The sequence below is a fragment of the Schistocerca cancellata genome, chromosome 6 (assembly GCF_023864275.1).
Source record: "Schistocerca cancellata isolate TAMUIC-IGC-003103 chromosome 6, iqSchCanc2.1, whole genome shotgun sequence".
Taxonomy (NCBI): Eukaryota; Metazoa; Arthropoda; class Insecta; order Orthoptera; family Acrididae; genus Schistocerca; species Schistocerca cancellata.
Window position 1 is genome coordinate 257334967 of NC_064631.1, and position 16731 is coordinate 257351697.

A 16731-nucleotide genomic window follows, 5' to 3' on the forward strand; every position below is an offset into this window, starting at 1 on the left:
TTACACCTGTCCGGTAATCGCATTCGTGTACTTGACAATTTCTGAATTGAGTTTCCCATTGCTGGTAAGATCATCCTGCATTTAATATCATTCTCTGATTAGCTAAATAATATCAGCTGCATAAGGTAATGCCTTTTACTTTCATTCGGTTACCGCGTGCACACACACAGTGTCAGAAAAAGAATTTACTTTTATGCGCGATCGTGCTAGCGCTGGGGACCTGCCCTGCAGCCTTGCTCAGGCTCACGTCCGAGCCAAACCGAACAGCTCGCTCCAAGCCGCACACTTCTAGTACAATTGGACTTCCTCGACGGCGACGCTAACTCGCTAGGATAAATATCGATAAGGGTAGATTCGATCTTCTAGGGTCAGGAACGATATGTGTACCCTTACAAAGACCAGGACTATCTCGTGCAGCGGTTTACTAAAAGCGCCAGCGAAGTGAGTAATACCCCCCTCTGGATGCGGACAGCTCGACTGCGACATGGGCTCTTAGTAATTTCGTGCTCCCTACACTGAGGTGAAAAAAGTCATATGATACCTCCTAATATTGTTGCGGACCTCCTTTTTCCCGACGTAGTGCAGCAGTTCGACGTGGCGTGGTCATTGAAAGGCCCCTGTAGAAATATTGACCCATGTTGCCTCTATAGCCGTCCGTAATTACGTAATTCTTGCCAGTGCAGAATTTTGTGCACGAGCTGTCCTTTCGATTATGTCCCATAAGCATTCGATGGGATTCATGCCGAACGTTATGGGTAGTAGACAAATGATTCGCTTGAGCTGTCCAGAATGTTCTTCAAACCAGTGGCGAACTATTGTAGCCTAGTGATATGGCAGCGCGCTGTCAGCCATAAATCGTTGTTTGGCAACATGACGTCCATGAATGGCTGTAAATGATCTTCATGTAGCTGAACATAACCATTTCCAGTCAATGATCCGTTCAGACGGACAAGAGGACCCCGTCCATTCCTTTAAGGAGCCACCACCATCTTGCACAGTGCCATGTTGACAACTTGCGCCCACGCCTTCGTAAAGTGTGCGCCGCAAGAGAACCCTAAAATCAGTTCTTACCACCTGAAATCGGGACTCATCTGACCACGCCAGGGTTTCCGAGTCGTCAAGAGACCAACCGATATGGTCGAGAGCCCGGGAGAAGCGCTGAGATGGCGCAGTGCCGTTACCAAAAGCATTCGCGTCGGTGTTCTGCTACCGTAGCCCATTAACGCAGTATTTCGCGGCATTGTCCTAGCGGATACGTTTGTCTTACGTCCCAAATTGACTTCTGCAGTTATTTCACGCTGTGTTGCTTGCCGGTTAGCAGTGACAACTCGATGCAAACACCGCTGCCCTAGGTAGTTAAGAGAAGGCCCTCGGCCACCGCGTTGTCCTTGGTGAGAGGTTGTTGTTGTTGTTGTTTTTATTGTGGTCTTCAGTCCTGAGACTGGTTTGATGCAGCTCTCCATGCTACTCTATCCTGTGCAAGCTGCTTCATCTTCCAGTATGTACTGCAGCCTAATCCTTCCGAATCTGCTTAGTGTATTCGTCTCTTGGTCTCCCTCTACGATTTTTACCCTCCACGCTGCCCTCCACTGCTAAATTTGTGATCACTTGATGCCTCAACACATGTCCTACCAACCGATCCCTTATTCTAGTCAAGCTGTGCTACAAACTTCTCTTCTCCCCAATCCTATTCAACACCTCCTCATTAGTTATGTGATCTACCCATCTAATCTTCAGCATTCTGCTATAGCACCACATTTCGAAAGCTTCTGTTCTCTTCTTGTCCAAACTATTTATCGTCCATGTTTCACTTCCATACATGGCAACACTCCATACAAATACTTTCAGAAACGACTTCATGAGACATTTTCACATCTGTCAATACCTGCTTTGTAGCCTCGGCACACTTGACACTGTGGATGTCGGAATACTTAATTCCCTAACAATTTGCGAAATGAAATGTTTCATGTTTCTACCTTCAGCTACCATTTTGCGTTCAAATACAGTTCCCGTCGTGCGGCTCTAATCACGTAGGAAACCGTTTCACAAGAATCACCAGAGTACAAATGACAGCCCCGCCAGTGCACTGCCCTTTTATACCTTGTATACGCGATACTACTGCCATCAGTATATGTGCGTGTCGCTTTCTCACCTCAGTATTTGTTAAAAACAGTCTTGGTTGCAATTTTAGTTTTTTATTTTTCTACGACGCATTTCGCCTTATTTAGGCATCTTCAGGTTATCTTTTCTAGATGGACGCGAGAGGCACGAAGATCTGCATAACGCTTTCTACCAGAGCCCCCATCTTACTTTGTTACTCGCTCCTGTGGACCGGAACGCGTTATGCAGATCTTGGTACCTCTTGCGTCCATCTAGAAAAGATATCCTGAAGATGCCCAAATAAGGCGAAACGCGTCGTTGAAAAATAAAAAAAAACTTAAATTGCAACCAAGTCTGTTTTTAACCAATAATGTTAAGCACTGGTTTGCTGTATGCCACATATGGATTGGAGGAATTATCACCTCATTGTATATGTGCAGTGCAGTGGTATTGTGATATGAACTACACGCTGTTGGGTTACCTAGGAAATAGGTGCAGTGAAGTCATTCCACAAAGTGAACGTTGATTCCGAACACGGCAGTGCAGCGGGATTTAGCCGAGGTCGCATAGCCAGTGCGGCGGTCGGGTGGGTTAATCCGGCCGAGGGCAGAGCAGGGGCGGCCGAGCCCTCGCACCTGTCGCCGTAATTAACTGAGCTGGCCAGGCGGCGCGACGCCGGCAGATAAGACCGAGCAGCGGCCTGCTGGCGCTGAAAGCGAGGTGCAGATACCGGGGGCCGAATTACCGCCCGAGGCCTCCTGCAGATAGCATTACTTTCCTTCTGTGAGATAACTACCGCTCAGACTACAATGCTAATCGGTATATTTCCGACAACAACGCAGAATCTGCCGTCTAGAAAAGTCAGATTGGATTCAAGTGTACTACATTCTTGGGTATGTAAGTGAGCAGCATTTCAGAGCAACCGCACAGAATACGTAAGAGTAAGGTCATCTGCACGGCCTGACAAGAAAAAATGATGCACCGACTTGACATGGTCGATATAACTTCATTCAGTACACTCCATCGGTAGATATTTAAATGATTAGATGCACAATTATCTACGACAGATAGAATGGCCGCCAGAGTGCGTTAGTGCTATTGTTGTTTACTGTCCTCACTAGGCATGGAGCAGTTTACAGGGTGGTTAAAATGTTCCTACCGATATCATTTTATGCAACCCGCTCTTTATCCCCATGAAGTAATGAGTGCTGTCGACAAGGGATCTCAGATCGATTCCATATTCCTGGATTTCCAGAAGGCTTTTTATACTGTTCCTCACAAGCGACTATTAATCAAATTGCGTGCATATGGCGTATCGTCTCAGTTCTGTGACTGCATTCGTGATTTCGTACCAGAGAGGTCACAGTTCGTAGTGATAGACGGTAAATCATGGAGTAGAACAGAAGTGATATTTGGCTTTCCGCAAGGTAGTGTCAAATGCCCTCTGCTTTTCTTGGTTTACATAAATGATATGGGTGATAATCTGAGCAGCCCCATTAAACTGTTTGCAGATTACGCTGTAATTTACCGTCTAGTAAAATCATCAGACGATCAATTCCAATTACAAAATAATCTAGAGAGAATTTCTGTATGGTGCGAAAAGTGGAAATTGGCACTAAACAATGAAAAGTGTGAGGTCATCCACATGGGTACTAAAAGAAATCCGATAAATTTAGGATATACGATAAATCGCACAAATCTAAGGGCTGTCAATTCGACTAATTACCTAGGAATTATAAGTACGAGCAACTTAAGTTGGAAAGACCCCGTAGATAATATTGTGGGGAAGGCGAAACAATGACTGCGCTTTGTTGGCAGAACACTTAGAAGATGCGACAAACCCACTAAAGTGACAGCCCACATTACATTTGTCCGTCCTCTGCTGGAATATTGCTGCGCGGTATGAGATCCTTATTAGGTGGGATTGACGGAGGACATCGAGAAAGTACAGTGAAGGGCAGCTCCTTTCGTGTTATCGCGCAATAGGGGTGAGAGTGTCACTGATATGACACGCGAGTTGGGGTGGCAGTCACTGAAACAAAGGCGGTTTTCTTTGCGGCGAGATCTATTTACGAAATTTAAATCATCAACCTTCTCTTCCGAATGCGAAAATATTTTGTTGACACCATAATAAAATAAGAGAAATCAGAGCTCGAACGGAAACATTTAGGTGTTCCTTCTTCCCACGCCCCATTCGAGAGTGGAATAGTAGAGAAGTAGTATGATAATGGTTCGATGAACCCTCTGCCAGGCTCTTAAATATGAATTGCATAGTAACCATGTAGGTGTAGATCTAGATGTAGACGTCTGTTTCAGAAACGATACCCAGACAGGCGATAGCCACGTAGTTGTTATAACTTACCTCTCGGCGCTTTGGGTGACTGTTAGCAAACGGAATAATACTGTAAAAAATACAAGTGAGGGCTGGCCATGAGTTACACGATATTTTTGGACCAAGATATATCCTACTTCCAGTATATTCATCAAGTATCTCCAGTCTTCCCTCAAGAAACTAGTGGTATAATAATCTCTTCGATGTTTTAATGACCAAAATAAAATCCCACATCCTTTCAGCCACATGAAGTTTCAGTTCCTTCCTCCTCTCCTTCATAAGGAAAGATTACGCAGAACGATTCTCATTTTGATTGTTTGTGCGAATATCGAGTTAACGCCTGGTGCAAGGAGGGAAATCTTCTAGCACTAGGTGTCATTATCCAACAACGGCGGAATAGTGCGGTATAGAGATTGTATTTTGTCGTTCCGCGGTATAACAGCTCGCGTCTGTCGGAAATCTACATTTGTCATGTGAATACGAATCCATTCGGATGTGAGGGCCATATTCAGCACTATGTTGTACCTTTACGGCCGCAAGCTGATATCGCCGAGAGGACAGAAGCATTCTTCGACCGACAATGCAGGGCGATGCAAATTCCTGTACCTGTGGAAGTGGGCTTGTTTGCACTAAGAACAGGAAGCCCCAGACACGTCCAAACGACTCGGCTCGTATTTGGAATGTCGCTCGTGCACAATCTAAAATGAAAGCCTCTTAGATATTTTGGGTCAAAAACTCTACGTTCTTTAGAAAACTACCCCTAAACTTCATGACGTGCTATCGACTCATAACTGAGCGGGGATCGGCAAATAACTGAAAACAGAACACTTTTCTGCAGTATAAATGGAGCCTGAAAACCCGTAGGTTCCAAGAAAGAAACTTTTTACAGTGGGGCTTTAGTACTTATATGGTAAGAGTTGGCACAGCTTGTGTAGCGACCAAGGCGTCTGATTGCGGAGCGGAGACCTGTGTTCGTTCCATAGCGGCATTATGCAGGTTTCCTATTTGTATTTTTTTCGTTTCGAAATAAAAGTAATTAAGTCAATAGGGAATACTAACAAGGTAGGTAAATAAATTTCTCAGACGACTTGGATTAGTACAGAATTAAAAATTTAACCCCGGCCGATTTACAATGTCTCTTTCACTTACACTATTACATGTCCTAAGTTTCCTTCGAGCAACTTCTCCTACGAACATTCGAATTAAATATAACTGCGGTACCAAAAACGTCCAACGAATGCAGTCGTAAAGCAACTGCATCGTTCCTTCCGAAAAGAAATCTGGCCTTACATTTTAAAATATTTCTTTTCCTGGGTATTAATTTTGATTCATATGGTAACACTGTCTGAAATTCGCTGCTGAAAGCTGAGCTTGAAGTATGCTGTGAATCGTCAATGCTTTCTCTCGATTGTGTAATTCACGCTAGGTGTCCAGAAGCAGACTATAATTTTGACGCCTCGAAATGAAGTTTTTAACTTACCTATAAAAGTAAACATGGCTGGTGGTATTGCTTTTACCGTGCCAGTCGGTTAAGTCTCATCATGTATAAACAAGTGTACACAATGACGGTATAGTTCGTCCACGTCTGCAATCCGGTATCTCACAAAACTTGTTATTAGCTACGCATGGTTTCAAAATGTTCTCAAGATATGTTCTGTAAATTGAATTCTTCTGTTTCCTAGATTTGGAGCAAGTGAAGTAAACAGTTTTTAACGAATTGTTGAACGATTGAACTATTCTTTACCGCTAGGACAGATCCTTTATCACTTAGCTACAATATAGCAGGTCAGCAACTGGAAGCAGTTAATTCCATAAATTATCTGGGAGTAAGCATTAGGAGTGATTTAAAATGGAATGACCGTATAAAATTAGTTGTCGGTAAAGGAGACGGGAGACTGAGATTCATTGGAAGAATCCTAAGGAAATGCAGTCCGAAAACAAAGGAAGTAGGTTACAGTACACTTGTTCGGCCACTGCTTGAATACTGCTCACCGGTGTGGGATCCGTACCAGATAGGGTTGATAGAAGAGATAGAGAAAAATGGTTCAAATGGCTCTGAGCACTGTGGGGCTTAACGTCTAAGGTCATCAGTCCCATAGAACTTAGAACTACTTAAACCTAACTAACCTAAGGACACCACACACATCCATTCCCGAGGCAGGATTCGAACCTGCGACCGTAGCGGTCGCGCGGCTCCAGACTGTAGCGCTTAGAACGCTCGGCCACTCCGGCCGGCAGAGATAGAGAAGATCCAACAGAGAGCAGCGTGCTTCGTTACAGGATCACTTAGTAATCGCTAAAGCGTTACGGTTATGATAGATAAACTCCAGTGGAAGACTGGAAGAGAGACGCTCAGTAGCTCGGTATGGGCTTTTGTTGAAGTTTCGAGAACATACCTTCACCGAGGAGTCAAGCAGTATATTGCTCCCTCCTACGTATATCTCGCGAAGAGACCATGAATATAAAATCAGAGAGATTAGAGCCCACACAGAGGCGTGCCGACAATCTTTCTATCCCCGAACAATGCGAGACTGGAATAGAAGGGAACCGATAGAGGTACTCAAGGTACCCTCCGCCACACAATGTCAGGTGGATTGCGGAGTATGGATGTAGATGTAGATGTAGATAGAGGACCATATTAATCATTAGTTTCTTATAAGCACTTGAAAACTTCAGGCAACAATTTTCCAGACGCTATGATGGAATGTTGCGCTGTGCGCGAATGCGTTATTTTGTGTACACTGCAGACAACGACAAGGTTTAGTCTTTCTCCATTGTATGATAAAGTGCGCCAAATGCTCATCTTCCAGCAATCTTGGTTGGAATTGTTTTCATACAAAGAAGCTTAAAATTTTAATTCCTTCCTAATTCTAGTTGTTTGAGAAATTTATTTGCCTACTTTGTCATTATTCCTTAATGAGTACTTACCTTAATAATCCTTCTATTGCTACCAGCCTCTATGCAGAGGAAACTGCACTCTGAAAATAAGAGCTGAATACAGGTGGTCTGCTTCCCAACCAGATGTTTCGGTCTCTAAGCCAGAAGCCCTTTCGTTTAACAGCACGTACTTTATGAGTTCGTAAGCAGTAATCGAAAAAGTTTCTTTCTTTGATTTCTTGAAAAATATGCATTTGCGGACCCCATACATATTGATGAAAAATGGTCTGCTTCAGATACCGTAAATTCTGAATCGATTGTAAGTCATGTATTTTAAGGGTAGATTTCTCAAAGACGGGGGCGTTTTGAGTCAAAATATGTTAACAACTAATATAAGAGATAAAATATGTTGCTACGAAAAGAGCCCCGAAATACCTTTTTGTGATGCTGTGCTGTAACTTTCATTGGATCATTAATTTTCAACAAAACAAAATAGATTATGTTCTTATTGTTCTGGATCTGGCTTTATATTAAAGGAACATTTTTTTTCGTTACTGTAACTCACCGTAAAGTTCAACATATCTTCCTTACTTTATAGCTATTGAAAAGGTTAATGAAAATTATTCGTTATCAATACTGATGTTACAGCACGCAATGATTGTTCAACATCAAAATTTTGCAGTGGATTTTTGTTAACAGTAAAACACCAATAATTACCACGACTAACACGAGAACATGAGACTATTGTCATAGAAAAAGATGCTTTTACTATAAGGTTTGCCAGACCAGAACTACGGACAGCAAGATTTCTTTTATGTTATGGAAGTAAATTATCTTTTTGCACTGTTAATAATATATGATCAGAGGCCCGCGTCAACCTGTAAAACACATAATAAAATCTGCTGCTCTGCTCTGCAATTCCGGAAGATGAAAGAAATAATTTTTGTTCACTATTACCTGCCCGCTTCTTTGCGGTATGATTGATTTCCTTTAATGCAGTTTGAATGCGCCGCGGCAGCGGTTCGTTCGTTCGTAGCGCAGCTCTGCACCACGAATAATATTTAAATAACTGAAAATGTCTTAAAGGGATGGGATAAAATACCAGGCAAGCTTATTACAAATCATAATGCAAGGTTTCACTAAGTGACTCTATTCAAAACATTTAAACAAATCAAGTTATTACACACCTTTCCAAGGCTATGTCTAATGGCGTCCCTCTCACAATCTTGACAAAAGAATGCTACGCAAGCGTACAATATAACGTCACAGGCTCTTCCTACTCACGTAACTACAAGAAGACGACAGAGAAATTAATGTTCGTTCTGTACTATTTATAGTAGTCACATATCCTCATCTTTGTTTGATATTTAATAAGTATCGTCTGTGGCGGTTTCAGTACTCGCCGACACAGATATTATCTAAATAAAAAAAGAAAAAACAGTACATAATTATATACAAGAACAAAACATGACACATAATGCTTTCTCTTTATTACATAATATGTCTTTTGCTAAGAGACGTTACACCACGTGCCAGATAAGAGGCGAATCGTGTCTGCGGCCTTCCTCTTCTAAGACATGGACAGTGCGACAACTTCTGGGGTAGCATAACTGTGGCGTGACGTTCTTTCTTGATGCTTCCCTTGACGCGGCAGTGGAGAGAGGAGCTACGATTATAGTACTTACAACCACAATACTGGACACAGGAGTCGCATCACGCCTTCTTTTCTGAGAGTCCGGGCGTTGTGCACATTACCATGCCAGACGAATTCGTGAGTGAGGTTTCTGAGGAGAATGGGGGTTCTTAGGAGAACTAATGCTCCCAATTGCAATCGCCGGCCGGCAGCTCGTGGTCGTGCGGTAGCGTTCTCGCTTCCCGCGCCCGGGTTCCCGGGTTCGATTCCTGGCGGGGTCAGGGATTTTCTCTGCCTCGTGATGGCTGGGTGTTGTGTGATGTCCTTAGGTTAGTTAGGTTTAAGTAGTTCTAAGTTCTAGGGGACTGGTGACCATAGATGTTAAGTCCCATAGTGCTCAGAGCCATTTGAACCATTTTTTTGCAATCGCCGTCGTCACACTGGTTCATCTTCTAGAGTGATTGTACGGATGCCATTGGGAACACAATATGGTCACCTCCAGTGGTTAGCATAAACGGTAATATGGACAGCAGACGTTACACTTCAGATGTATTAACGCTATTTCTGTGCCCTAACTTCTAGGTCACCGCTACATTATCATTGAACGTGTAACGAAGGACTGCGTGTTTCCCATGCTGAACTAACCTACCTCGATGCAGAAGTTGTTTGACTGTTGCCCTGGCGTCATGGGTGGCCGGGAGACTGGCTCTCCACCACACGTCGGCCAATGGGGTTGATGAACTCTGCCACAAAGTTGGAGCAGCTTCTGCCATCTGTCATGCAAATTCAGTATGACACGGTGTCCATCCTCTTTATAACAACTGTTGCTTGCAGAACTGGTAGACCTGTGTACTAAATTTCGTATCCGGTACACCCCGAAGTTACCAACAAATTCAATGGTGTATACCACATGCGCACAATACGTAAAAGTTTGTTATCTTCTATCCTCTGCGGTTATCTAACTTTAATAATCAACAGTGTACAAACGAGGGAATTCTGTAATCACCGATCATAGCTGCTTAGTGGTTTCCATTTAGTGAAATTAACAGATTTACGATAGGCGTTCAATACGTAATGGAACACTTCCTTTTCTCGGCCAGTTACGGTTAAAAAAATGCAGAATTTATCGTGGGAAATCGTGGTATATTCCCGCTTCAGTCCCTATAGTTTCATGAAGTTCCAATAGATGGACCGCCATACGTAGCTTTACAAATGGCGCCTGTAACAGAGGTGCGTTCCAAGCAGACAGCTGTCGTTCAGTTTCATTTGGCGGAAAACCGGAGCACCGCAGATATTCATAGTCGCTCGCAGAAAGTGCACTGAGACGTATAAATGAACAAGAGCACGGCTAGTCATTGGTCTAGGCGTCTGTCATCATCGGAGCAAGGTCGCCCAATCCTGTCCGATGCCCCGCGTGCCTGCTGGTACCGGTCGCAGACAGAGTGACACCACACAACTTTTCCATCGAGGAAAATTTTCAAACACGAGCCCCCAGCCGGTAAAGTCATTGAAACGCCCTGCTTAACCCGCACGACAGGACAGATAGAATAAATTGTGCAAAGAGGTCAAAATAAGGGGCTGACAGTTACACTTGAACATACAACTTTAATATTTGATCAAACATTACAAGAGCCCAAAAATTCTTTTTAAACACACAGCTTTAATCTTTGGGACTTAATTACCGGCTGAAAGCCACTTTAATTTGAAAACGGCTGAAGGCCAATAACTTAAAACGAAAGCATAATAAGAAATTTAAAAGGAAAGCCTTATCTTAAAACTTCTTTAGTTAGGCTGAAGTAAACAAGTTAAATTCAAATCGGCTGAAGGCCGAACACTTAAAACTCCAAAACATATATATATATTTTAAATACCAAAATCCTTACGTGAAACAGTTCTGTAATTTAGGCTGAAGGCCTTAAGAACAAACAACTGAAACTCAAACCGACTGAAGGCCGAAGACTTAAAAATTAAATAAGTTGAAGTAAACAAGTTAAATTCAAATCGGCTGAAAGCCGAAGACCTAAAAATTAAAAAAAAAATTGAAATGACAAAGGGCTTACGTGAAACTGTACTTTAAACTAGGCTGAAGACCTTAAGTGTAAAATAACTCTAATTTAAAACACAAAACCGGCTAGAACCCATACAAGTACCAACAACAAGAACAAATTAAAAAACATAAGGCATCCCAGATGTTCGAGGGTGGGCCTGGAATTCAAACACTAACGCTCGCTTAGGTGAGACAGGCAGTCGGGCCAACCTTTCACGATCCGACGACAACCCAAGCGACCGACAGTCAGCGGACCTACCGACAAGATAACTTCCACTTCATCCGACCAGGGCGCAACAGGGAGTTCAACGGAATAACGTAGAAGATACTGGGGCCCACAACCAATCATATGCGGAGCTGTCAAACTACACACCGTGCTGTACAACAACAGCACGATGAGGAAACTATATTGCCTGATATTTACGCCACGACCGCTACTGTCGCAGGTTCGAATCCTGCCTCGGTCATGGATGTGTGTGACGTCCTTAGGTTATTTAGGTTTAAATAGTTCTAAGTTCTAGGGGACGAATTACCTCAGAAGTTAAGTCCCACAGTGCTCAGAGCCATTTGAACCATTTTTTTTTAAATTTACCTCGACGACCAGGTCAGGTAACCGGAATGTTAACGGCCAGCAAGGCAGAAGATTCCGCTGGTGCACTTCAATTCAAATGACCAAATACAATGAAACTCCACCGGATGGTGGCTAGAATTTTCCATCTTGAAAACCCCGTTGTTGCTCGCGGGGCTATCCCAACAGTCGACAACGAACTCCAAACGACACAATGTGAACAGTCTTGACTCGCTGGTAGGTTAAATCAAAACTTAACTTTCGCGTCCAGGGTGGGTGAGCCACGGACCTCGTAGCAACGGGAACAGCGACACACTCTCCGACACCGCGTCGAGACCGCCAGCGTGCCCCGGCCAAACTACGCCCCTTCGAGAATTCCTCACTTCTCCACGCCAACCGACCGACCCCTCAGAGGCAGTACGCCGACAACATTTAAAATAACTTGTCAATCAAAATCACACAAACTACACACAGTTTCACGAACAATTTCACGATGAACCAGACAATACTAAATTCAGTGACTGTACAATAACAGGGACGAATCACAAGTCGGTACGCACAGCCAACCCATAAGCGATCGCCGGCCAAATACACGTCATCCGGCAAGACGACCGACCGACCGACGACCAGCCATAGTCGTCGCCACTCCAATCATATGTGTCGGCAACCGTCGGACTAGTCGTGGCGGTTCAGACCTCACTGCTGCCGCGCCCCGACTGAACTTGTGACGCGTGCCACCTCAAACACTGCCAGGTCCGAACTAACAGCTGGCGCGTTCCAACTCCATTGCCCTGTCCGAACTGCACTGCTGGCGCGTTCCAACTCACTCGTCGATACATGACAACCGGGAAGTAATAGCAGTCCAGCAAAATACGGCAGGGCTTATATAGATAAACGCTGCTGCTGCCGCTCACGGGCAGGCACAGCAGCAACTCAGTGACACAAGTAGTTGAATCTAACATGACGAGGCGGCAGTACGGCAAAAACAGGATGTTAAATAAGAGAAGGCACGAACACGAGCCACGTATGGTTCAGTCATGTGGATGGTCTTCTGGGACTGTGAAGGGGTTATCCTGTTTGATTTCCTCGCTCTTTATGCAGTCTTCAGCTCTGAAGTGTACTCTGCAACCCTCCTGAAACTGAAGAAACTACCTCAGCGTTTTTGTCGCCACAAAAATGCAATCGAACTTCTCTTTCGCCATGAAATCGCAGGCCCTGACACGTCTGCGCATCCGAGAGGAGCTCTCGAAACTTCGTTGCACTGTTCTTCGTCATGCACCCTATACACCGCATCTCTCACCTTCCGACTTCCATCGGTTTTGCCCAATGAAGGCTACACTCCGCGGGAAGCAGTACATGGATGAAGGGGATGCAGCGAGACTTTGGCTCCGACGTCGACCAGAAGAGTGGTACCGTGTGGACATACAGGCCCTCGCAGTAAGTTGGCATCACGCTGTCTCAATGAATGGAGATTGTGTTGGAAAATAGGGTTTTGTAGCCAGAAGAGTGGGGAGTAGTACTGCGTATCGGAATCGTGAATTAAAACAACCCGCTTTCATAAAAACGTGTTGCATTATGTACAGTGGGGGTTGATACTGAATGAATTTATTAGTACAAAAAATTTGATTTTTATTTTTCACTTGATGTTCGTCAGTGCCTTCTGCCTGGGGGTAAGTTGCAGCGTCTCAGTCACGTTGCCCAAAACCGGAAAGAACCACAAAGAAACCCATGTGTTGAACCATCATCAGCTAAACTCACATGTTGCTGACGAGTTAACGCTACCAAACTACGCGTCTTACGATCTGACGACCAATAGGGAGGCTTGGAGGTGGTCAAATGGGGGTGGAATCGCGGTCAGCTGCCGGGAGCGGACACGCCGCTTGCTCTCTTCTGCCGGCAGCTTTCAAACCGACCAGACGCCCTCCTCACCTGCTCTCTTGGCCGGCTGCCCATTCAGTCTCGGTGGCTTCTCCAGGCCTGGCTTTTTTTTACGGCATTAAAACTTCATACAGTTTAAACTAGGTTTTATTCTTCACCTCAACGGGTTCCTACTGCTTTCCCCTCCTGGTCAATCCTGACGCATTAACAGTTACTTATTGAACGCGCTTCTTAAGTTTGACGCATTGAATCTAGAGATTTCAACCACAGAATGTCTATTTCTTCACCTGATATTTCTGCGCCGGGCGGTGTGGCCGTGCGGTTCTAGGGGCTTCAGTCTGGAACCGCGTGACCGCTACGGTCGCAGGTTCAAATCCTGCGTCGGGCATGGATATGTGTGCTGTCCTTAGGTTAGTTAGGTTTAAGTAGTTCTAAGTTCTAGGGGACTGATGACCACAGATGTTAAGTCCCATAGTGCTCAGAGCCATTTGAACCATTTTGATATTTCTGCCTAATACCTTTCATCCAGCTTCCAAGTAAAGCGACAGTCTGTCAGCTCACAAAGCTTCTGTGAATGTATGCTGAAAGCTAATGAATGATTCATGGCGCTGCAAAAAACATGAAGATGTACAAATTTTAAATGATCCTTCGTTTCACCGTATCAGTTACACATTTATTTTTATGACGACTAGCTTTGATCAATATTTTATCAAAAGCTGCACCACAGCGTCCACAACATCATGCGACGCTACTTGCATGAACCGATGAAGCAATATTTGATCATCTTCACATGTGAAACTAAAACAAAGTAAAAGATTTAATATGTCCCCTAACTCTTTCACGGTTGCGTGCTTCAATAAAATCCGGTTTGAAAGCTGAGTCATTTTAAATAAAAGACACAAGCTTTCGATAGCTGTCTCCAGTTTCGTCATCAGGAGTTAAAATCATTCACTGCCGGGTCTGGAACGGTACTCTGTTGATACAGGGTGGTCAGAAAAAGTCTGAAAAGCTTGTAAGGGTTTTTCCGGAGAGGTTTTGCTGAGAAATAACTGTTAACTGTTGTGCCGTTTTCGAGTTATTAGCACTGAAGTTACGCAGTCAGATCATCGCGCTCTTAAATTGTAGCAACACGCCAGAGACGATGTCGATAAACGTGGTTTTCGTTTTGTTTCCTCAAAGCGAACAAACGTAGCCTTTTCTCACCTGGCTTAAACTTATCACTCCAGAAGAAGCCACATTTTAGCCGGTAATGAACATTTGAACAAGTTGTAAGTCACGTTTCCACAAATGTCTGTACTTTATTGCATTTTAGCACAAGCAACTGCTTAAGTTTTCGCGCGTAACGACCTGATTGGCTAACTTCAACGCTAAATAACTCGGAAATGGCGGCACGTAACTAGTTTTTTCTTAATAATTTTCATCACAATTTCCCTGCAATATCTTCACAAGCTTTCCAGACCGTTTCTGACCGGAAGGAGCAGTCTGCAAGGCTCCAGAGGAGGATGAAGTGACGCCTTCGAGGAAGGCCAGTTCGGCAGCTCTGTTCCGCCGCGGGACCGAGTGACGCCAAGTAGCGCGTGGGCTGGACACCACTCTTGAAACCGCCTGTCCTGCCCCCACAGGAGCACCTCTGGTTCGTTTTTATGTTTATTGATTGAAGTTCGAAGCCCGCCTTCTCCCCTCTCCACCATGCACTACTAGGTATGTATCCCTGGTCTTTGTTGAAACTGTTGCTGATTAGTCTAATTTCGGCCAACACTATTATAACAGAATCCCAGTATGATGACAGTATGAATTGCTCATCTTTCTAAATTGCAGTCCTTTTCTAGAGTAAACAGCAAGAGTTTCAAATGTGGCGATTTCAGATTAGTGTCTGCTTTGCGTTATTTCATAAAAGGTTGAAAAATATCCCAGGAAACTTTTGCGTACACCTGTGATGTTGAGTAGTCGACATGTTATATGCATATGGAACTACACGTTACAAAGTCGCACATAAAATGTCCCAATTACTCTGGTCTCTTTTATACAGAGTACTGTGGTTTGCTACTATGGACTGAGGTATAATTATAATTTCATTACTACTGGAGGAGGAGGGGGTGAAGGAGAACTGTTTAGGGGAGAGATGGCAAGGAGAAGGAGCGGCGAGGAGTGACGTTAGTGTAAAACATTTAAATTCAGCAGGCCGAGGTGGCCAAGCGGTTCTAGGCGCTTCAGCCTGGAACCGAGCGACCGCTACGGTCGCTGGTTCGAATCCTGCATCGGGCATCGATGTGTATGGTGTCCTTTGGTTAGTTAGGTTTAAGTAGTTCTAAGTTCTAGGGAACTGATGACCTCAGATGTTAAGTCCCATAGTGCTCAGAGCCATTTAAATTCGAAAACAAGTTTTGAAAGAAATTCTATTTGACAGTAGACGTTGTGACTGACAATTCGCAATTTTTCACAAACACAACTTTTATTGATGTAAGTTCACAAGGTTTATGACAGAACAACAAACGAAAGGTTAGAATAACGGCGCCAGTAAAAGTCTCCTAATTGAGGGCAATAAAAGATCACTTCTAATTTTCCACAAAGGTTCGTGGTAACACACACACACACACACACACACACACACACATACACACTCACACACACATACATACATACTAGTAACAGTCCAATTCAGAGACGAAGACGTAATCTTCAACGGTCGCAGTACACGAGATCGGCATCTGGCGTCAACTGAACTTTGCGGCTGGTTCTAGCCCCTAAATAGCTGTCTCCAGCCAATCAGGTTTTGGCGTAGTGATACTTAGCAGTGGCTCGAGCTCCCCTGCATAAAGTAATGCTCGGAATGTCTGCTTCCATTATCTTGTATGTAAGTAGCAAGTGTTTACCACAGTGCTTTTGGTACGCCTTGGTCTTAGACAACCTCGTTCTCTGTGGTGTAATACGGGTTGCCGGCCCTCAGAGGCTACCTTGCCCCGTTATAACAGTAGATAATTATTCACTCAACTTACGCAGCCGTAATTCCTGCTTTACAGCCATTCTTAAGAGGAAGCTGAAATGTGACAAGGTGGCCGTCATGCTTTTTGACATTTCCACATGCAACTAAGAACGACTCTAAAGCCAAAACCATGACTGCGTAATATAAATTAATAGTAATTTACAGTCAAATGGAGGAAATTTTTTTCGTAAAGTTTTACATGTCTGTGGTCCCCACGAAGGAAACGATCAATAAAATAATTTCTATTTAACTTTAGTAAATGAAACTCCATTGCGAAACAATTGTAATATATGCAAATTATGTAACATAAAAT

At 43.9% G+C, this 16731-nt stretch overlaps 1 pseudogene; it reads right to left on the reverse strand.

The window, feature by feature from the left end:
• The window catches only part of LOC126088271 (trissin receptor-like), a 196680-nt pseudogene extending 180182 nt beyond the window's left edge, over positions 1-16498 (reverse strand).
• Positions 16499-16731: the final 233 nt, after the last annotated feature.